This window comes from Trichosurus vulpecula, chromosome 2 (genome assembly GCF_011100635.1).
Source record: "Trichosurus vulpecula isolate mTriVul1 chromosome 2, mTriVul1.pri, whole genome shotgun sequence".
Lineage (NCBI taxonomy): Eukaryota > Metazoa > Chordata > Mammalia > Diprotodontia > Phalangeridae > Trichosurus > Trichosurus vulpecula.
The window spans coordinates 162076278-162082250 of NC_050574.1; the positions used below are offsets into that span (position 1 = coordinate 162076278).

At 41.6% G+C, this 5973-nt stretch overlaps 1 pseudogene; it reads right to left on the reverse strand.

Annotated features, from left to right (window-relative positions):
* Positions 1 to 1532: 1532 nt before the first annotated feature.
* Positions 1533 to 5742, reverse strand: LOC118838278 (annotated as a pseudogene).
* Positions 5743 to 5973: the final 231 nt, after the last annotated feature.

Consider the following 5973-nt stretch of genomic DNA (forward strand, 5'->3'; position numbering starts at 1 on the left):
GGTTGGTCAGTTCTTAAAGGAACATGCATTTTTTGTCTCTACTGTGCAGGTATCTTACCCAGAGTTCACTGTGAAATAGCCCAAAGGGGGGCTACCCAGGGGTGTGGTTTTGCCAGTGAAATGTCACTAAGTCACCAAAAGTTCACGACTGACTGGGAATATCCAGGTGGATTCCATCACATGTCTTGTTAGGTAAGATTAATGTAAGGGAGTACACATTTGACTATGTCTAGGATACATGTTAGACTCAGTGTATAGTCAGTTATCAGCATCCTGAATCAGTCTATAACTGGGCATAGCTGCTTACTGAGGAAGAAGCAGAGATAATTTTGGGGCACACTGCCCTTTAGCTAGAGAGGCTGCCTGGGAAAGAATATATCTAAGAACTAGATGTGTTCTGAAATTGGAATTCTGCCACAGGCACAGGAACCCAGGGAAAGGCTAAGGGGAAATGTGATGTTAGAATTAGGGTCCAAGCACAAGCACCCCATCAGTAAATGTGAGAGGTTGAATTTGAAATCAGATCTTCCTGACTGTAGGGCCAAAACTCTCTCCACTGCACCACATGGCTGCTACAATGAATCCTATATCTTGCCTAAGGGCACAGTTTTGTTTGTTTTTTAAAAACAGGCCATGGATAAATAGGGAGAGGGAGAGGGACTTGACCCGAGATTTTATTGTTATAAGGAATTTCCAGGTGAGGAAATTTCCTCTCTCAATACAAGTCAACGCCTTGTAAGCAATTTAGAGTATTATCAATAGGACTGACTAGTTAAGTGACTTATCCAGAGTCACACAGCCAGGATGGATCAGAACTGGAACTTGAACCCAGGCCTGCCTAGTTTCTAGAACAACCTACAGGCCAAAGTGAGAGACAAAACCCTGCTCAGCAGTGTGGTAAAAGAGAAAGAAGCAGCTCAAGAATGAGAGTCTCAATTACTTCATCTGTAAAATGAGGGCCTCAGAACATTGTTCCTTGAGTCAGGAAGATGAGTTCAAATCCAGCTCAACACTTACAAGTTCTGTCACACTTAGCAAGTCATAATGACTATGTGCCTCAGTAACTTCATTTGTTAATGGGGGTAATAATAGTGGCTCTCCCCAGAGCTGCTGTCAGAATAAAATGAGATATTTGTAAAGTAGTATAAACCTTAAAGTTCTATGCTTCACTGCCCTGTATCTATCATCCTCTTAAAAATCCAGGAAAGAACTGATTATCACAACAAGGAAAATTGGTCACTCATGGGGTGGCTTCACAGCTATCTCACTCTTTTATCCTAAAGTTCCAGTAGTTCATCTGTTTAATACATGACACTGTACTATGCATTGTTCATAGAGCTTCTAATTGTGATTCACCACAAGTTTGATTGCATAAGAAGGGAAACAAGAGGTCAGGGAGATAGAGGAGAGGGGTTGGGAGGAGGGGCATGTGAGTAGACACTGTTATTTGAAAGGTGAAATGACCCATCCCTTTAAAAGGAAAATAGCATCAGCAAAGCCTTTGAGCTCCTCACCAATGACTTTTCTACTGTTCATAAGAAAGCCCTTTTATCTAGAATTTTCTTCACTGCAAACTTGACATCTTTATTCCTGAGGCTGTAGATCAATGGGTTCAACATGGGGATCACAATGGAATAGAACACCGAGGACACTTTGCCCTGGTCCATGGAGTTGGTAGAAGGCTGCAGATACATGAATGCAGTGGAGCCAAAGAATAGGGAAATAGCCATGAAATGGGAACTGCATGTGCTGAAGGCTTTGGACCTGCCTGCAGTGGTCTGGATTTGAAGGATGCTGAAGAGGATGAAAATGTAAGAGCTACAAATAATTAGGGTTGGGACAATGAGGTTAAATGAACCAAAAGCCAGAAGCACTACTTCATTGATGTAGGTGCTGGAGCAGGATAGCTTCAAGAGGGGAAGAACATCACAAAAGAAATTATTGACAATATTGTCTTTGCAAAAGTGAAGTCGAAGCATGCAGCCTGTGTGAACTGTGGAAACAACCACAGCCGTTGTAGCCACCGCACCCACCAACCAGGAGCACAAATGATGGGACATGATGACATTATATAAAAGAGGGCTGCAGATGGCAACATAGCGGTCATATGCCATCACTGCCAACATATAGCATTCAGCAATTATAAAAATGATGAAAAAATAGAGCTGAGCCATACACTCAGCGTAAGAGATAATATTCTTCTCTGACACAAAGTTCACAAGCATTTTGGGGGTGATGACAGTGGAATGACAAAGGTCAATGAAGGATAGACAATTGAGGAAACAGTACATGGGTGTGTGAAGGTGGGACTGAGCACAATTAAAATGATCATTCCTAAGTTCCCTACCATGGTAACCACATAGATCCCTAGGAACAGGAAGAAAAGTGGAAGCTGGAGCTCTGGTATGTCTGTTAAGCCTGCAATGATAAATTCAGTCATGGCAGAGTGATTTCCCTTCTCTGGATTGTGGACCTGTGGGATCCAAAAAAAGTTGCACATTAGAAAGGAGTTCTTCTCTCACTCCCTCCACAAGAAAAGGGTGTTTACACTGAATGGATAACCCTAAATCCTGGAATGCAGGACTGTTTTTGGTCCTGGGGGCCTATGGCCACTGTTCCTGGTTACTATGTAAGAGTATCAGTACCACTGTTAGCATATCTTAGTATTACCATGATGGGATACATACACAAAAGTCCTGGAAAAGAGTCAAATCCAACTCTCCCGTATTTGACCCAAGGGATAAATGTATTATTGTTAGAGGCAGTTGATCTGCTGACAAGAATAAAAGCTCAGGAATGAAAGAAAGGGATGACTTCCAGCTCTCTATTATCCACTCACTGGAGTCTTTATCTATCTAGCTCTCATTCACATTTCTGAAACTCTACACTCAAGCAACATCTGCTGAACATTAAAGATGACTGGTCTTCAACAAAATGGTAACCAGGGCTTCTGTTACTTTTTTAAGGGAAAGAAAACAGATTCTTGAGGAGAGTCAATTGCTGTCCAAAGTCCTTTAATGAAAACACAAGGGCCTTCTCTGTTGAAGCAGTTATTCAATGGATTGGGGGATTGAAGCCTCTGTGATTGCCAGGATCTCTGGATATTTCTCTCTTCCCCACAGATGCATTTCTAGCTCATTCTACTTGGGGTTAGAAATGTGCCAATAAAAATAAAGAAGTGAAATTTCATTAAAAACTGGGCTCCCATAGAGGTGAAAATATCAGGGTGGTTAAATTAAGGTACTCACCCTCCACTGCTGGATCTTCATTGAAAGAGTCTTTGGAACATGTAGCAATGAAACCCAGAATGATAATCTTCATAGACCCTTCTGCTTTCTTTTGTTCTGACGAAATACAGGCAGGGTCTTTGATTTCTTATGTGCCCTAGGAGTTCCAAGAGATGACATTTTTATTATTACTTTAACCCAATAGTTGTCTCTAACTTTAGAATAGAAGACATCATCTCTCTATCTCACTGTAACTGCTGGTTGATGGGATATTAGGATTTTATGAATAATGGATAGTTTCTAGGGACCTTATTAGAAACTCATAGAGTTTGCCCAAGTTCTTATCTCATCAGGGATCCAGGCTCTTCTGGGAACAAATCATTGTTTCTTTCCACCATGATCTATAGTCACCCTTCCTCCTAGTACCAACAGGTCACCCCTAACCAGGGAGCTCTATTAGCAACTTGACTATTTAGTGAGTTTTTAATGGATTTTCTGATACACTGAGAGGTTAAATAATTTGCTCAGGAACACACAGTTCAATATATGTTGGAGTCAAAACGTGTACCCAAGATTCCAGACCCTGAGAGTAGATCCTTGTCTATTATATCACGCTGTCAGTTTTGTTTGGTATATTTATTTTTGAAGCAGTTAAATCAAATGATAATTAAAAGTTAAAATGAAGTGATTGAATGATACATAGATAAAATTTATCTTTCAATTTTTTTTAAACATATGGCCCTGGAACTTTAAGGAATTTGGCTCTGTCAACTGCTCACTGAAGCCTTCAGAAGCCCTAGTATCCAGTTGCATATCTGACAATTAAAATATTTATAACTTTGGGAAAGTCACTTAACCTCTCTGGGTCTGCTATTACTCATCTGCAATAAAAAGGGAATTGGACTAGAGAGCCCCTGAAGGACCTTCTTCTACTTGTATAACCATGGTCCTAAAATCCTTTGATACTGGAAACTTTATTCCTAATTACTTGGGAGAAGCAAGCAAACATTTGAAAACAGAAGATACCACTAATAAGATGAGAGAAAAAAAAAGTTATTGGATTTTTGTTTGTCTTCCACATCATCAAGTAGCAGAAAAAAAGTTGAAGGAAAAATCTGAAAAAAAAATGTTAAAGACGTTTTTTTGTAATGGTCAAAGAGACACCCTTTCTGTAGAGCAAAAGAGTAAGATTAAGCTTTGAATTTTAAATGTGTAGCTTGAACAAGGAGCATGCTGCATACTCAAATTGACCATTTCTGGTGGGATGTACAGAGCATGTGCAAGTTGTAACTGCTTGTTTCTATTATACTACAATGAAGATAAGAGAGGTTTAATTCTGTTTTCTGGGGGGGAGGAGGGGAGAAGGCAGAGCAATTGGAGTTAGGTGACTTGCCCAAGGTCACACAGCTAGTAAGTGTGTCAAATGTCTGAGGCCAGATTTGAACTTAGGTCCTCCTGACTCCAGGGCCGGTGCTCTACTCACTGTGCCACCTAGCTGCCCCTGAGAGGTTAGATTCTGGTCATTGACATGGCCTTACAATGAGAGGTGACAAAGTACCCCCTAAATGGCTGCTGAACTGGAAGGGCTGGTGACTTTTCTTTTTTGCACTGAATCTGGTGACTTTATTCATAGTAAACAATATAGGACTCTAGGCTTCTCCCCCCTACTATAGAGGCACTTTGGGACAAGGATGTGAATGGGACATGGGATCCCTAATATAGAAATGTAAGTTAGGCATGTAGGCTCTCCAGTGATGGATTTCATTTTTTTGACTGTGAATGAAGGTCCATGGCTTTTCACTTTACTCCTTGGAGGCCATGTAGACCATGCTATAACCATACTAATTGTCATGCCAAGAAATGAGCTTGATGAAATGGTCATTTAGGATAATTCCAGCTCCAGCATCAAAGGTAGAAGTTTGGTTGCTGTTGTTAAAGTCACAGGATACAGCCTGGCCCTCTGTGTAGCTCAAGATGCCTTTTAAGTGTCCCTCTGATACTTGCTTCACCACTTTCTTGATACCATCACATTTGGCAGGTTTCTCCAGACAGCATGTCAGATCCACAACAGAACATCAGGCGTAGGAACATGGAAGGCCATGTCTGTGAGCTTCCCATTCACTGCAGGTATGACCTTGCCTACAGCCTTAGTAGCATTAGTGGAAACAGGGATGATATTTTGGGCAACAGCATGCCCATCATGCCACAGCTTACCAGAGGGGCCATTTACTGTCTTCTGGGCAGCAGTAATGGCATGGACTGTAGTCATGGGTACTTCCACAATCCTGAAGTAGTCATGAATGACCTTGGCCAAGGGGACCAAGCAGTTGGTAGTGCAGGAGGCATTACTGACAATCTTAAGGGAATTATCATATTTCTCATGGTTTGCTCCCATCACAAACACTGAGGCATTGGCAGAAGAGGCAGAGAGGATGGCCCGCTTGGTTCCACCCTTTAAGTGAGCCCCAGCCTTTTCCATGGTGGTAAAGACTCTAGTGTACTCTACAGTGTACATGGCTCCATAATCTCCCCATTTAATATTGGTGGGATCGCACTCCTGGAAGATGGTAATGGCTCTTCCATTGATCACCAACTTTCCATTCTCAGCCTTGACAGTGCCCTTGAACTTGCTATGGGTGGAATAATATTGAAACATATAAACCATGTAGTTGAGGTCAATGAAGGGGTCATTGATGACCACAATGTCTACTCCACCTGAGGTGAATGCAGCTTTGGTCATCAGGTG